At 53.5% G+C, this 17,176-nt stretch overlaps 1 protein-coding gene across 1 annotated transcript in view; it reads right to left on the reverse strand.

The window, feature by feature from the left end:
- Positions 1–16,088, reverse strand: part of Alpl (alkaline phosphatase, biomineralization associated) — a 54,574-nt gene extending 38,486 nt beyond the window's left edge. Inside the window, exon 1 of the mRNA XM_076863267.2 lies at positions 16,039–16,088. The gene's annotated coding sequence lies outside the window, so the exon portion shown is untranslated. The remainder of the gene's footprint in view (positions 1–16,038) is intronic.
- Positions 16,089–17,176: the final 1,088 nt, after the last annotated feature.

Raw genomic sequence — 17,176 nt, forward strand, 5'->3', positions numbered from 1 at the left:
CTACTTAGTCCCACCATGTTCATTTGACACTGTACTGGCAGTCCTACACAGTGCAAAAAGAAAAAAGGTTAAAAGAATAAAGATTTAGGGCTAAGGTTGTGGCTCAGAGATAGAGCACTCGCCTAGCATGCGTGAAGCACCACATTAAGAAAATAATAATAGGGCTGGGGATGTGGCTCAAGCGGTAGCGCGCTCGCCTGGCATGCGTGCGGCCTGGGTTCGATCCTCAGCACCACATACAGACAAAGATGTTGTGTCCGCCAAATACTAAAAAATAAATATTAAAATTCTCTCTTCCTTTCTCTCACTCTTTCTTTAAAAAAAAGAAAAAATAATAATAATAAAATAAAAAGAGATTGTGTCCACCTATAAATAAAAAATAAGTATAAAAAAGAATAAAGGTTTATTTAAAAATGGAAGTGATCATTAGTTGCCTAGAGTCTACAAATATTTGGAAATAGTTTAGAAAATTAGCTTGATAAGCTCAAAATAAAGTCAACTACATTTTTATATATTTGGAAAACAAAAGAAAAATGAGCCAGGCACGGTGGCTCATGCCTGTAATCCCAACCACTCGGGAGGCTGAGGCAGAAAGACCTTAAATTCAAAGCCAGCCTCAGCAACAGCACAGCACTAGCAACTCAGTGAGACCCTTTCTCTAAATAAAATACAAAATAAGGCTGGGGGTGTGGCTCAGTGGTTGAGTGCCCCTGAGTTCAATCTTTGGTACCTCCCCTCACAAAAAAAAAAAAAAAAAAGAAAAGAAAAGAAAAGAAAAAGAAAAAACATGGATATATAGATGGAAAAAAATTGGATCCCCACCTTATACCATACACAAAAATCAAGATCTTAAATGTGAAAAACAAAACATTAAAATGTTTACTGGGAACTACGGGTAAATGGGTCTTTGACCTTGGAGTAAGGCAAACTTTCTTAAATAAGACTTGGAAAGCACTGATTATTAAATAAAAAGTTGTTAAATGAGACTACATTAAATTTTAGATTTTTAGCTTACCCAAAACATAATGTCTCAGGAATGTAAAGAACTATTACACCAAGCAATAAGCAACGGATTTGGGAAAAGCAAAAAAAAAAAAAGGACAAACAGAAAAATGGGCAGAAATGCATTTTAAAAGAGGGCTCACACACACTCATCCACATCCATTCACCCCCCAAGGTAACCAGGGAGTCGCACCTCATGTCTACAGTGAGAAATCACTGCACTCGTTTGATTGGAAATATGTAAGTAGCCTGACAACATGTGTGTTGTAGAAGGTACAGAGAAATAGGATGTCTTGTACATTCCTGGTAGAAGTACACACTGGTACAATCATTCTGGAAAACAATTTGGTCTTATCTTGGAACACTGAACAAACTTTCACATATCCTATGACCCAACAGTTCCACTCCCAGGTATGTATTAGGAGAAAATTCCTATGGCCATGCATGAGGAAGTGGGAGCAGGGATGTTTGTAAGCACCTTTTCCACACTGCCAAAAATCTAAAATCCAATGCCACCAACGAGATAATAAATAAATGGAGGCTGGAGGTGGAAATCAGTGGTAGAGCACTTGCCTAGCATGCACAAAGCTTTGGGTTCTGTTCCCAGCACTGGAAAAAAAAATAATGAGTGTGGAATAGTTATCCAGTGGGATATTATACAGTGATAAAGAAATGAATTACATAAACCCAACCAAAGAGGTGAAAGACCTCTACGATGAAAACTATAGGATGCTCAAGAAAGAAACTGAAGAAGACACTAGAAGATGGTAAGATCTCCCATGTTCATGGATAAGCAGAATCAATAGTTAAAACAGCCATATTACCAAAAGCCATCTACAGATTCAACGCAACCCCCACACTATAATACCAATGAAATTCTTCACAGAACTAAAAATAAAATCTTAGATTTTATATGGAGAAACAAAAGACCCAGAATAGCCAAATCAATGAGCAAAGAGAGCAATGCTAGAGGCATCATGATATCCAACTTCAAATTAGATTACAGAGCTATAGTCACTAAAGCTATATGGCACTGGCAAAAAACCAGACACATGGACCAATGGCACAGAAGACACAGACAAATCTGCACAATTATAGTCATCTGATTCTTGACAAAGGAGTCAAAAAATGCCATACATTGGAGAAAAGACAGCCTCTTTAACAAGTGGAAATTCAACATTACAAAACAACCCCAATCGGGAAGGGAACTGAACAGACACTTCTCAAAGGAAGAAGTACAAATGACCAAGGATTAGGGGAAAAAATTTCAACATCTTTAACCAGTGGGGGATGCAAATCAAAGCTACCCCGAGGTCCCAGGCGGTTCCAGTTAGAATGGCAAGCATCAAGAATCCAAATAACAATAAATGCTGGCGAGGACGCGGGGAAAGGGGAACTCTTAGATAACTGTCGGTGGGAATGTAAATGAGTAGAGCCGCTATGGAAATCAGCATGGAGGTTCCTCAAAAAGCTAAAGATAGATCTCCCTTATGATCCAGCTACACCTCTCTTGCCAAAGAATTAGCATATTTCCGAGATAGATGCACATCCATATCTATTGCAGCACGATTCACAATGGCCAAGTCATGGAATCAGCCCAAGTGTCTGTCAACAGATGAATGGATGAGGAAAATGATGTCTGTGTACACAGCGGAGCTTTACTCAGCCAAGAAATGAAATTGTCATTTGCAGGGAAATGGATGGAACTGGAGACCATAACTTTGAGCAAAATAAGTCAGACTCAGGAAAAAAAAAAAAAAAAAACATGTTTTCTCTCATGTGTGGAAGCTAAAAGAAAAAACAGGTCAGCTGTAGAGGGGGGCCCATGAAATTAGAAGGGAGACTAGCAGGGCAGAGGAAGAGGGTCGGGGGACAGAAGGGGAAGGGCAGGGGAAGTACTGGGCAGTAAAATTCATCAAATTACATTGTGGGGTTTTAATTTTTGCTTTTTTGAGTGCTGGAAACTGAACCCAGGGGTGCACCACTGAGCTATATCCACAGTCCCTTTTTATTTTTTAATTTTGAGGCAGGGCCTAAGTTGCTGAGGCTGGCCTTGAACTTGAAATTCTCCTGCCTCAGCTTCCCGAGTTGCTGGCATTACAGTAAAGTATGCATCCCATGCGTGGACAAATTATATTTCTATGCAGGCATGAATGTGCCACAAAGAAACCCATCATTCTGCATAATTACCGTGCACCAACAAAAAAGAATTTTAATCCATATTATTGCACAGATATGTGCAATAATATGGATTAAGTCTCAGAAATATGAGACTGAGTGAAAAAAAAAGACGTTCCAGGAGGTTATGTGGGACCGATACCCTTTCATAACGCTGGTATATATTTTGTATATATGTAATACAAATACATATGACCTTAAATACTAATCAAAAAAGGCAAAGGGAATGAGAAGCCCCGTATGGACAATATGTGTCTTTCTATATCTCTTATCAATACTAACAAGGGACAAAAATTTAAAGGACACTGATCAAAAAAAGGCGAGAATGAGAAGCCCCCAGTAGATGCATAGATTTCTCTGTATGTGACACTCATGCCAATCAGAAATGTTAATCAAAATAAGAAACGTACTAAGCCCAACAGCCCCTCTCTACCTGGAGTGGGTGGGAGTGGCGGGTCCCTGCAGCCATGCTGGCACAAACAGTTCTTGGGGCCCATTCAACAAATGGGAGGTGCCAGCCCTCCCTCTGTCAGGCCCTGCTCAGGCTTGGCCAGGGGTCCTACCCACCTTTCTGACATCAGCCAGGCCCCGCCCTTGACCGGTGCATCCTCCTGTCCCCCAGGGTTTTGTACTGTACTGTCCCCTGCCGGGGACAATCATCTTTGCTTGGCTCCCTCCTTCTCCATCTCCGGCTCCAAGGCCACCTCCGCTGGGTCCCTGCCCAGGCCAAGAGAAGGAGCCCGGCCCCTGCCAGGCCCCTGCTGTCCCACAGGCTCCTCGTCTTCTCCCCAGCACCCAGCACTGCCCGAAACAAACCCCACCACCCCCTCTCTGTCCTTCCCAGGATCCAGGACCTGGGGGTGCTCACTGCTGCCTCCCCGTGTCTGCGCCACACCTGCCTCCCCACGAGGCTCAAGAAGGCCGTGTTGGGGGAAAGAGGGTGAACGTCCCCTCCGGGGGAAAGGCTTTGGGGTGCCCGTGGTGGAGGCCGGCAGCCTTCCCACTTTCCTTCCTGCTGTGGGTTCTGTGGGGTCTGGGGCCCTCCCCGACCAGAAGCCCTGTACCCAGCACCTGGCCAGAGACCTGTGCTAGGGAATGAGCCAAGGTCCCCTGCACCCTCCCCTCCTTCCCTCTCCGGACCGTTCCCTCCATTCTCCACCCTGGTCAGTGCCAAGATGCTGGCACCCGGGCAAGCTGCCAAGAAAGGCCACCGGCAGGGACTTCCTGGGATGGGGGAGCCACTCCAGGCAGTGAGGGGACAAAGCCCACGGCCATCCTCTGTCACAGGAGCCACCCAGGGCCAGGTCCCACAGGGCCCCGGAGACGGGCCTGTTCCCCGCAGCCCGCCCTTGGCAGCGGGAGGGTGTCACAGGACCAGGAGGCTGGCGGGCCCTCCTCCAAGCCAGAGGCCTGCACAGCAGAGCTCCGCTTGGCCCGGGGCCACCGGGAAACACTCGATGATTCAAATCAGGCAGCTACCAGAGGAAAGGACGCTTCCTCCAGGAGGGAACGCGGGCCGCCCGCCGAGCTGGGTAAGGAAGGAGGAATCGCAGAGCCAAGTTCTCGCCCAAGCCATCAGCGGGAGGCTCCCCACCCCAGGAAGACTCTGGAAGCCTGCGATAGACACACAGGAGGGTCAGGCACGAGGCCAGAGCCCTGGACTGGGGCTGGGCCTGATTCCCCACCGAGGCTTCTGAGTTAGCTGTAGCCTTGGCCAGGCTAATTGCTCTGGCCTCCCCCTGACCTGGTCCTGGAGACACCAGGACTGCCCTGTGGTGCCCCCACCTCGCTCCCCACCCGCCCTCCCCCCAGGAATCACATGGGACAGAAAAACTCGGAGACTCCCCTGGAGCGTCCTCCCCTGGAGAGTCACGCAGCCCACTCCTGCTATTTGCTGGACTCCTGCCGTCCCCCCACCCCTGACACACACACACAAGTCTGGCTCTGGAAGAAATAACAGTTCAAGAAGAGTTTATACATCTGGCCTGCAGAGATTTATCTAACATTTATTAAGTGATTATGGGCCCAGACTCTGGAAGCAGGCTGCCCTGGTTCCATTCTGGGTTAACCTCTTGTGAGCTAGCTACATGACCTGGGACGGTGTCCCTTCCCTTCCTCTGTGTGTCTCTTCTCTGCCTGCAAAAGCAGGGAATCCAGGTTGCCCATGGTGGAACACGCCTGTAATTCCAGCCACTCGGGAGGCTGAGGTAGGAGGATCACAAGTTTGAGGCCAGCTTCAGTAATTTAGTAAGGCCCTAAGCAGCTTAGTGAGACTCTGTCTCCAAAAAATGGGGGGAGGGGGGCGCTGTGGATGTGACTCAGTGATTAAGTGTCCCTGGGTTCAATCTCTGGTATCAAAAAAGAAAAGGAAAAAAAAAAAAAGATTCCAGTACCCACCCTTTGAGGTGGTTCAAAGGACCACAGGAGAACGGACATAGAGACCAACTTAGCTGGCCACACTGACCGTGGGGCTCCAGTAAATGACAATTCCTACCACTATTAGCAAACAGATTAAGGCTTAAGGGGGAGCAGGCCTGGACCTCTGGACAAGACGCCCCCAAGGCAGACGTATCCTCTCAACCAGAGCCTGCTCAGAGGCGAGCTGGGAGGAGGAAGGAAATGCCAAGGCTCTGGTCTCAAATCCCAGAGCCACTGCCCACTGGCCTGGGACCCTGGGCAGCCCCGCTGAGCCTTGTCGCCACCTCTGTATGACCCAGATCACAGTCTGCCTGGCAGACCTTCCTGACCTTGGAGGGGAGGTGGTCCCCAGGGTGGTGGGCCTCGAACAATGCCATGGAATTGAGTGGACACACGCCCTGGGCTGGGTAGGCGCCAGGCGGCTTCCCTTCCTGGAAACTGTCTGGGCCCAGCATCAAGGTGTCTGAGATCCGGAGGAGGCCCCGGGAGGAGATGGGGAGACTAACCTGCACCCCACAGATGCACGGTGCCCCCATGCACTCTCACACCAGCCTGCCTGCCAAGGACCGGCCCAGGGAGGACCAGGAAACCGCCCGGCAGGGAGCTCCAGGGGTCCTTCGGGGAGGTGGTAGCATGGCCAGGCGCCACAGCCCGGCGGCCCAGGTGCACACCCAGACCCATCAGTGGGTGACGAACCATCTCCTGGGCAAATGAGCACATTGCTGAGCCTGGTTCCCCATCATGAGCAAGAACAATGACAAGGGCACCTACCTCCTGATGTGAGGGTCAGGGAGTGACCGTAGCTAACGCCCGTAGGCCGCGACTGCTACAGTCACTCAGGGCCACTGTCCTTCCTTCCCCGAAGGCTCCAGCTGGCTGGCTCTAGCTGCCGGCCAGGTCTCCCTCCTGCTGGCTCCTACGCAGGGCTCAATCGCTGCCTGCTCCGCAGATGACGGTCACAAGACCCACCATGCGCTGGAAGCTGGACGGGCACGCTATATTCTCAGAGATGTGTCACAGCCGGAGCAACCTGACCACCTGACTCGTCTGCTGTGCGTTCTGACCCTCAGGTGCGGGGCAGGGCTGTGTGACGCGAACAGGGTGGTGGGGAGCAGCTTCTGAAGTGGGCTACTTGAAACACAAGTGTCCCGGAAGGTGTTGAAATATTTGCACTTGTTACAGACTGTGCCCTGGGGGACAAGTATTTACCTCTCGGAGATTCAACTGCAAGGAACCCATGTCTAAATATGTGTGATATCTAAAACAAATATGTATTAATGTATGTATCAGTGACTCCTCTGCCTGGTGGGGGTAGGATTTGACGCATGAGGAAACTGAGGTCAAGCAACTCTTAGTCCCTGTGACATGCTACTGTCTGCCGGCGTCACTCAACAAATGCGTATGCTGTGCCTGCTTTTTGCACCAAGGAACATGACACGTAAGGATTTCACAAATGACAGCTATAACTATTCTCATTAGGAAATAAAGTTGTCTGGGACTGGGGGAGGGGGGTTCCTCTGTGAACAAAATGGACAAAAAGAGTAGCCAGAGATGGCACTTGGGAGACAAAAGGCAGAGCTGCCAACAGGAGCCTGTCACCCAGGAAGCTGGCTTGTCCTGCTGCCAAACACTAATAGCCATTGAAGAGCTGGTATCACTAGTGGAGAGGGCAAGACACCAGCGGAGGCTAGGAAGGGTGGGTGGCCAGGGCACGGCCCAGGCATCAGACCTGGGGGACAGCCAGGCATGGTGGTGCACGCCCGTAATCCCAGCAACTTGGGAGGCTGAGGCAGGAGGATCACAAGCTCAAAGCCAGCCTCAGCAACAGCAAGGCCCCAAACAACCTAGTAAGCCCCTGTGTCAAAATAAAATATAAAAAGGGGCTGGGGATGTGGCTCCGTGGTTAGGTGCCCCTGGGTTCAATCCCTGGTACCCCCCCCCCAAAAAAAAGCTACACATCACCCTGTTAAACACCGGAACCGGCCTCAGGAGGCCTGAGCTAGACAGCATGTGGTCGATCACATAGCTCAAGACTTCCCAGCAAGATCTAGAAAAAACAGCCATGATGCCAAGTGGTCACACAGGCAGGGGGTGGGACACTGCAGGGAAGGGAACAGCAGGTACCAAGGCAGAGATGAGAGGGGCTGGAGGGACACCCTTAGGCAAGTAGCCTTGCCTCTGGGAGCCTCAGTTTCCCCTTTTGGAAAGTGATGGCAACACTTCATCAGGTTGTGTTAAGGATTCGGTGAGTTCATGACCAAGACATGGCTCTGAAAACTGAATGTGTAACAGGAACCTGAACACCGAGGTCGGGGGTGTTGAGAGTGCCTTGTCGAGGGTCGCATGGACCCTCCAGGACACAGGGCAGTCCCAACCTGGCCTCAGTGGAGTCAACACTCCCACCCCCACCCGGGCTCCCCTTGGCGATCTTCTCAGCAAGGCCTCAGGGAACAGGCAGGACAGTTGCTTGCTGTGTGGTCCAGGGCCGGCCACCCTCCTTCTCTGAACTTCAATTTTCTAACTTGTAAAACAGAGGTGCTGCTTGCGGTGCTGCCCTCACAGAGATCGGGAAGGCTTTGGGCTGGGGTGTAGCTCCGCAGTAGAGCACGTGCTTAGCAAAAGGTCCTGCCAGCGGGAGGGCACTTTCCACAGGCACAGGAACGTCACCATCACAAGTGAGAAATGATAACGGCGACGGATAGACAGCAAATGTGCAGTCTGGCTGTCCTCCACACTGGCCCTTGGAGGCGAGCAGGGCCTGGCTTGGAGCTGGACAGATGTGCCACCGCGTACCTCTGGGGAGCTCAGGCAATGCACTTGGATCATTGGAAGCCCTGGGCTTCTAGGAGGACTGGGGCGCGAATGTACAAGCTAGCAGAGGGCTCGGTGCCTAACAAACACGCCCTGAAGGCGGGTCGCTCTTATTGCCATTATTATTACCGCCACCGACATTATTATGAACCGTGGGGGAAGAGGGAGTCTAACCCTTTCCAAGAGGACCCGAAACCAGCCCCTTTCTGTCCCTCTTCCTTACACCTGGGCAGTGACCAGACCCAGAAAGCAGTCTCCACCTGAATAAGAGCCTGGCTGCGCACCCACCAGAGGTTCCCTCCCCAGGGCAGAGGCGAGCTCTGGCACAGTCCAGCGCAGGGTCCCTCCTACTTTCCAGGCAAGGGAAAGAAGACCGAGGAGCACCATGTCACTGAGCTGAGTGCCACCCGGGCCTGGCCCCTCCTCCTCCACACACTCACCAAGTCTCCTCTGGTTCTGGATGTCCTTCCCCCTTGCGGGCCAGTTCTAATTAGCGGCTAGCCGGGAGGAGCACACCATATTTAAAAGGACTTTGGAGGGGGAGAGAGAGTGTGCAGTGGTGGATTAGTGATGTCTGACGTGGGCGTGGGGCAGGGGCGTGGCACTCTGCATTCCGGCTATTTATCATCCATGAACTAGAAGAGTCTGAAGCCCTTGCTTCATCTGAGTGAGGGCTGTCTGGCAGGATACCCAAAAGGGGGGCAGGGGACTTGTCCAAGGCCACACAGCTTGAGATGGTGGGGCTGGGATTGAAACCTGGGCTCCTCTGGGGATCTAAGGACACCTTTCTCTGAGAGGGTCACTGCCCTTCTGGAAAAGGAGGGGGGTGTCCAGGCTGAGACTCAGATGCTACTGCCCTGCTGCCCAACCAGCGCCTGTGCTTGATCCTCTCCCTCTGGGTCCTCCATCCCCTGGTCAAAAACCACAGAGACAGACGATGTAGAATGCACACAGCAAAGTCTCCAGAGGAACTGTATCCAAAGGTAGAAAGTTGAATTCAGATGCTAATCTGCCTGGGCAGGTGGGCAGGAGACCATACCAGGGTCTCACCTCCACATTCCATCTGTGTGACCTCGAGAAGTTACTCAACTTCTCGGAGCTTCTGTTTTCTCCTTTGTCAAATGGAGAGAACAACAGGTTAAACACAATACCGTCATTCAAAGTAATTAGCTCAGTTTCTGGCACGGAGTAATCACTTAAATGTTAACTATAAGGACAAATCAAGGGGAAAAACAACAATCAAAGAAAAACAGTGTTTTTAACCAAAATTACTCGGATGAGGTGACGGAGCGAACAAGCTGTGGGGGAATCGATTTCTTGGATACCTCCAGAGGCTCCCTGAGAGGAAATGCGAATTCCTGAATCAGATTATTTCGAAACCCAAGGGGACTGACTCTTCTAGGAAGAGTACTGATGTCACTCCCAAGGTGGGGGCGCAGCTCAGTGGGTGGCGACGGCCAGGACTCTGGCTCCCAGTTACGGAGGTGGGGCCTGGGTGTCCTCCTCTGGATCCTCCTCTGCGATTCCAGCACCCGCCGGGCAGACAGGGACCAAACCCAGGGCTCCAGGCGAGGGCCTGTGCCCCACGCAGGCATCCAACCTCCGCGGCCGGAGACATGGACTTTCCTTGGGAGGGACACTTAATGAGCCGGAGAAACGGAGCCGTGGAGGAGGGGAGCCGGACTCAGAGGAGGCTGGTGGCTGGTGGCCCCGGACATGTGATTAACTGCTGTGTGCTGAGAGGCAGGCCGGGCACAGGGGGTTCGGGTGGAGAAACAAGGGGACAAGCTCAGTAACCCCAAGCCCGGGCCAGCTCGGTGACTCAACCTGGGGGCCCAAGTGCCCACCCAGCGCGGAGCTGCAGCGCGCCCAGCCTGGACAAGGCGAGGGCATTGGTTAGGGCCCAGGGCTGGGCGTGGTCAGTGGAGCAGCGCGTGCCTAGCACGCAGGCCCCGAGGTCCACGTCAGCATGGCGCAAAAAAAAAAAAAAAAAAAAAAAAAGTCAACAGGTGGATTCTTATAAAGGTTGGTCTCCAAATAAACGCAATGTGCCTTGGCCACTTACACGGTCGTCTAAAGCCCATAAAATGTGGGCCCAGCTCTATCCTGCCGTGTGCAGATCCGGCCAGGTGAAGTTCATTCACCAAGTCACGAGCCCACCACCTGAGCAGGAAGCATCTCAGAACGAGCCACCGTGGAGGGCAGGGGGTGGCGCGGGCGGCTCCGGGCTTGGGCTCCACTACAGGGCCTCGAGGTCTGGTTCTCCAAAAATAACCTCCCAGCCCCCCTCTGCTCCCTTCCCTGGGCCAGCGCAGCTAACAGAGGCAACCGGGAGAGGAATTTTTTCTTTTCTTTCTTTTTTGGCACCGGGGTTTGAACGAGGGGTGCTTAACCATTGAGCAACACTGCCAGCCCCTTTTGACTTAATTTATTTAGAGGCCGAGTCTCGCTGAGTTGCCAAGTGCCTTGCTAATCTGCGGAGGCTGGCTTTGAACTTGTGATCCTCCTGCCTCAGCCTCCTGAGTTGCTGGGATTACTGGTGTGTGGCACCGGGCCCAGCTCTGGGAGAGTAAGTTGTACCGAGGGTTCCACCTTCCCGAGTGCAGAACAGCAGAGAGTGGGGCTCTTGGGACCCAGTGTCACATGAAATGCTCCTTGCCACACACAGCAAGAGGGAGAATCAGGAGACCTGCCATCACAGGCTCCCTCCAGTGCGCAGCTTCCCTCCAGAACTCCCCTATTTAACCGCCCGGCTTCAGGCCTCTCATGCTGTCTGTCCTCCAGCTCCCACGAGGCCATCCTGAGATGCACACTGTAACCCCAGGGTGCCCACCTGTTATCTCAGGCCTTGGCAAAGAGCCATGGGACAGAGTATGAGACCGTGTGTCCCATCTGTGACATGGAGGCACACCAACGTGCGGGTCTGTGGGGAACACGGGTCTGGGGGTGGGGTGGGGTGGGTCAGAGGTCAAGGGAGCCCCTTCCCCGAGGGGGCTGTGCAATCTTTAGATAGAAGCTCTCAGGGCTCCCACCCTGATGGGCTCAGCTTTGAGCATTGACAGTTCTGTCACCTCCAGACCTCTAGAGCCACAGACTCCTGCTGGGGCCACCAAAGCAGAAGGAAGGCTACCCCCGCCCCCCACCAGCTGCCATCTTTCAGAGATGCTGCCAGGCCACAGAAGCGGGGCTGGTGCCCTGTGTCCTCCCACGTTCCCACCCCGAGGCCCCGGAGGGTGGCTCAGGAGGGTGGCTCAGGCCTCGTACCGTCATTCTAATGAGATTCAAGCCCCTCTCCGTGGCCAGGAGCTGCAGGCTCAGAGGGCCAAGGGACTGTCAGGAGGCAGGAGGGACGGGGGGCAGCGGGGACTGGGCAGAGCACACACAACAGAGCAGCTGCCACTCAGCTCTGGCCACTGTGGTCAGGCAGGGACAGAGCCCGAAACGGCCACATCTTCTGATCTTTCAAGAGAAGCCAGAAACCCATGGTTTTATGTAAAATGAAACTGCCTGTTTAACAACACCAGGAACTAAATTGAAGTTTTAAAAGCACCATAGAAGTCAACAGTCTCCCACCCCGGTGGCCTGGGGAGGGCAATTTGTGACTGACCTACCATAACCTCGCACACAGTAGGCCATAAGTATTTGAGGCCCGATGGACTCAAACCCATCTTCACCCTCCAGCTCTTTAGATATCTTGGTTTACAGATGAGGAGACTGAGGCCCAGAGAGGGAAAGTGACTGGCTCAAGGTCACACAGTAGTGTATTAGAAGCTCAAGGATTTAAACTCTGCTCTCCTGAGCTGAAGATCTTTTTCTACCAACCTGTTCATCTGCATCCTGCCTTGAACATTTCTTTCTTTTCAAAAAACCGACATACCAAGCATGTGCAAATGAGACACACCAAATTCAAGAGATGGTCTGCTTTGGGAGGTCATGGAGCGTGTATCCAGGAGACTAGACTTCTGGTCCACCCTACCCTAGGCTGCTGGGTGCCCCTGGCCAAGTCCCTCTGCTCTCCGGGCCTCAGTCTCCTTGGTCGGGGAACATGCCAGTTGATAGCGCCAGTTTCTGAAGCCAGCTCTAAAATTCAAAGCATCTATGAGGTCTTCTCTCCCTCCCTCCCGCCAGAACTCTGCGGCCCCAGATGAATATAAAATAGTAATAATAATAATGAAGGGAAGGCGAGTCCAGCCCAGCCAGTGAAGAACACTACAATTTTTAGTGAAACCTGAGGCCTGGTTACTGGAATTCAGAAAGCACGGTGGTAACACAGTTTAACCACCGTCCTACAGTTAAACACAAACACATCTGGTTTAAAACTTCTTCCTCACCTCCTCCCCCACCCCTACCCTCATCTCAAATTTTACCCCTTCATCTGAGAAGCCAAATTAAATGCAAACAATTGATTTCATGCCACAGTGAGGCTGAGAACTTAAGCATGGAAAACTTTAAGCATGGAGTTTTTCTGGGAGCAATTACAAAATGTTGGGGAGTGGTACGGGAAGGCAGAAAAATATGGAGAGTATTCTTGAATGTTCCTTGGACACCAAGCATCATATAATGACGTTGAGGGCCGACTCGAAGTGGAGGCTCAGAGAGGCCAAGTGACTTGCCCCAAGTCACACAGCAGGGGACTGGAACCCAGGATGTTGACCCTTAAACTGGCATTTTCTCTGCCATGTCAGCCTTTGTACCCTAAGCAGGGACTTCACTCGGGCCCTCTGGGCTGAGGAAACTGCCCCACAGGGAACATTAACCTGTCAAAAATAATCAATACGAGGGTGAAGCCCAATGTTGGGAGACCATTTATGATCTCACTGGCCGCTCACAGCCACCCTGCAGAACACATATTATTAATCCATATTACAGATGAGGAAACTGAGGCTCCGAGAGGGAAAGTGATTTGTCAGGGGTCACACAGCAGTGCTGGGAATGAACTTCCACTCTACTGCCCCTAACTGTACTCTAAAAGTTAGGACATCTCTGGAAGAAAAACACAAAAACAAGAATTAAAAAAAAAAAAAAAAAAAAAACATACCACACAGCCCAGCCCTGGTCTGCCAATGACGAGGAGGACGGCGTGCTGGAAGCTGAGTCAGCATTCCTGTGGCCACGTGGAGGTTTCTGAGTGCTGGTTCTCAGCCTAGCTCGCTCACACTCCCCGCAGTGTTCTCCCTGGGAGCTCCGGGTTTTTTATTAATAAGCCCAATTGGACCAATTTCAAGGTGAGAACCCCAAGCTCTGCCTCTGGATCCTGTCCCCTAGAATAAGAAGCTTCGTGCCTGGAGATGGTACAACAGGGAGATCCCGAGACTTCCTAGATTTGCACACTCCAGGTCCCCAGGGAGCCCCTGCATGTCCTTGGAGCAAGTAGCTTCCCCTCTCCAAGGTATTTCTTCACATGAAACCCGAGGATCCCATCTAATTTGCAGAGAATGTTGGAGACACAAGTCACAGGACACAACAGGGCAGATCTGGTCCTGAGCCGGGGCACAGTGAGGCATGAGAAGCCTCGTGAGGGCAGGGGGCACAGGAGACATCAGCTCCTGCGTGTTCCAGCCTGGTGCTCAGGGCTCCCAGCCCAGCTGGGTCTGGGAAGGTAGGAGGTGGCCTGTGAGTGTGAACAGGGAGGGCAGCAAGCCACCCCACTGTGCAGGGGATGGCCAGGGCAAGGGCCAGGACAAAGGCGAGAGAGGGAATCCAGGAATCAGAAGCAGTGACATGACCCTGCACACAATCTCACTGCTGCATTTTCTGCTGAGATTGGAGCTGGTGACAGCTGATGTATTTTTTTAAGCACAGGCACCAGCTAAACACAGCAAGCTTTAATCACACGGAGACCTCACCGCCAGTGGCTACTACTGGTCTCTGCAGCTCAAGGAGACAGAAGCACAGAGAGAGAAGAACCTGTCCCCGGTCACACAGCTAGGCTGCCGTCTCTAACGGTGAGGGTCAAATGTTTGCAGATTGATTTTGCAACTGATATTGCATCTTAGTATCCTTCCTTGTGACTTGTTCAATTCTACAAGGTCCATGTTGATGCTCAGTTTTCAGAGCTTGAAAAAAGTTTGCTGATGCCAACATCTACCCCATGAAGGGCGGCGGGGGGGGGGGGGGGGGGGACTTTCTTTCTGCTTCCTTTCCTGCAGTACCGCCAGCATCTAGAACAGAACCTGGTACAAAGCTGACGTCCTTAGACAAATGTGTGGCTCGAGACATCATTTTCCTTTTCTGGCCTCAGTTTGGCTCACCGTGGTCCTGTAGACAGGTGTGTCACCCTTTTGACAGATGGAGGCACCAATAGGGACCAGCCCAGCCCAGTCTTCCTTCCACTAGTGGGATGTTGGGGAGCTGTGTCCAGGGATTCTTGCTGCTCAGGGAACTCAGAAACCTTCAGTTGAGGGAGAAACAAGGGGTGGGAGGGACAAGATGGGCAGGCGGTGGGAGGACTGTAAATCTGGGGGCAGGTCTGCAGGAGGGAGGGAGGCAGGGCTGAACCCAGGCAGGGCCTGCAGGGAACCCTGCGCAGACCCTCCTCTTGTGGACACTGGGGGATAGGAGGCTCCAGCTTCTGGATTTGGAGGGAGGATTCAAATCCTGATCCTACCACTTGCTTAAATGATCTAAGCCTCAGTTTCCCCCCTTTGTGAATCGAGATGCTGCCTGCCGGATGTTGGAGCCACATCCAATCAACATTTGTTATGTTTGCCAGTGTGAGGAGTCAGCCCCCGACCCCCTGAGAAGCTGGGTCTACCTGAGGGGTCTCTGAGTATGTCCAAGGGCCCAAAGGCCCTTTGCAGCCTGAGAATCGCTCTCTCTCTTTCAGTCTCCAGGGTCCCCCCACACCCCGAGGCCTTTGTAAATGCCCCTCCCCTGGCCCCATTATGTGCTGAAAGAGTAAAAGAGTCGTAAGTGACAAAGTGGGAGAAGGATGAGGTTTTTCTCAGCCTCCCGCCCTTCCCCTGTGACCACGCTTTTAACCCTTTTCTTACAGAGACCCGAGCCCCAGCGGGGCGCCAGCCGGCACAGCGCGCCTCACCTGCCGCTGCGCAGAGCGGCGCTGCTCCTTGGGCTTGGCGGGCTCCAGAACTTTGCCGGTGGATGCGGTGCCACCCCCATCCCCAAGACACCAACACGCGGTCTCCTCTCTCCCTCCAGCCCCGGATCCGAGCGCCTCCCTCCCAGTTCCGGCCCAAACTACTTTAGAATGCCCCGGGACGGAGCGGTTCCCTCCGCTGGCGGTGCAGGGACCTGGAGGTCGCTAGATGAGGGCCTGCGAGGACAACAATCCCGGGCTGGGGGTGGAGGGGACACCAGGGCAGGTGCCTAGCGTGAGGTCCTAGGGAGCAGCCCGGGAGGCCGGAGACCCCGGGACTGCCCGGCGGTCCCGATCGCGGTCCCCTTAGCTCGCCGGCTCCGCGGGCGCCACGTCTCCGCTGCACGCGAGGGCGGGAGCGGGACAAGTGGCCTGGGGTCCCGAATAGGCTGCCGCGAGCGGTGTGGGGGCGCACAGGCTCCTGCTCTGCCATTGGTCTTCAACGTCGCCGCCGCCGGGAGCCAGCGGAGGGTGCATGGACCGACCACCTGGGCGGGAGTCCCGGGAGCCGGGGGCAGCGAGTCCCTCCCTACCTGCGCACAACTCGTGGGGGAGGCTCCGTCCCGGCGCTAGTGGAGTGGGGTCGGCGAGCTGGGGCCGAGGGCGCGGAGTGGCGGGAGCGCGTCGCTGCCCGGGCCGCCTCCCCCGCCGGCTTATAAAGGCGACCCGGGGCCCGCGCTCCCGCAGCCCTCCCTGCCCGCCCCGCCCCCCACCCTGCGCCCGCGGCGGGTCGCACAGCGCGGCCAGGGCGCCCTCTGCCGGCGGCCGACGCTCCGCCCGACGCGCGGGCTGGGGGCCAGAGGGGTGTCCCAGCCCCGCGGTCTCGCGGGTCTCGCGCTGTGTGTCCGGCTGTCCCTCTGCTTGCAGGTTGCTCCGGCCCAGTCCTCGCTCCCTCTCGGCGAGCTGAGACTCTTGTCCCCGCCCGTGCGCGCCGCTCCGCTTGTCTTTATCTTTGGTCCCTTGGTGGGTGTCTTTGTCTCTGTCTTGTCTGCGCCTTTCTCTGAGCGTCTGTCTCTGTCTGCCCATCTGGCTGTCCTCGTCTGTGTCTCCATCTCTGTCCACGTTTGTCTCTGACTCTGCTCTCCCGGCTCCAGACTTTTCCTCTCCTCTTCTCTTGCCCTGCCTTGGGCTATGGCCACAGGAAGCTAAACAGGGGCCTGTTCCCTCCCACCCGCTCTTAAGAGAGGGAAGGCAGGTTGGGGCTGACCATGTCCCAGCCAGAGCCCCGGGGCATGTTCCTGGTTACCAGAGCAGGGGCAGACCACCTCCCAGGTGGTGGAGCAAGACCATCCAGCTTCAAAGCTCTGCTCTGGTGACTTGGCCAATCGTCTGACGTCTGAGGACCGGCCCACCCTACTTTAACAGGCAGACACCATCTCCTCCGGCAGGAAACTAAAATCCTAGATAACGGAGCAGGTGGCAGATGCTGGATGAGGAGTAAGTTCTCCTCAAGGATCACCTGCCTTTCCTCTGAGAACCAGACCAAGTGCAAATTCTCCTGACAATGTCCTGCCAAGAAGTCCCCAGCTCTGCTTGGATGCTCATCTGTGACAAAGAACTTCACTGTCTCCTAACAGGAGGGTCTTCCTAGTGACCCCTGGGGCCGCCTGAAACAACTTGTACCTCTAACCCATGGCAGCTAGTCAGAGATTTGAAGGCAGAGATCTGGGT

This window comes from Callospermophilus lateralis, chromosome 7 (assembly GCF_048772815.1).
Source record: "Callospermophilus lateralis isolate mCalLat2 chromosome 7, mCalLat2.hap1, whole genome shotgun sequence".
Lineage (NCBI taxonomy): Eukaryota > Metazoa > Chordata > Mammalia > Rodentia > Sciuridae > Callospermophilus > Callospermophilus lateralis.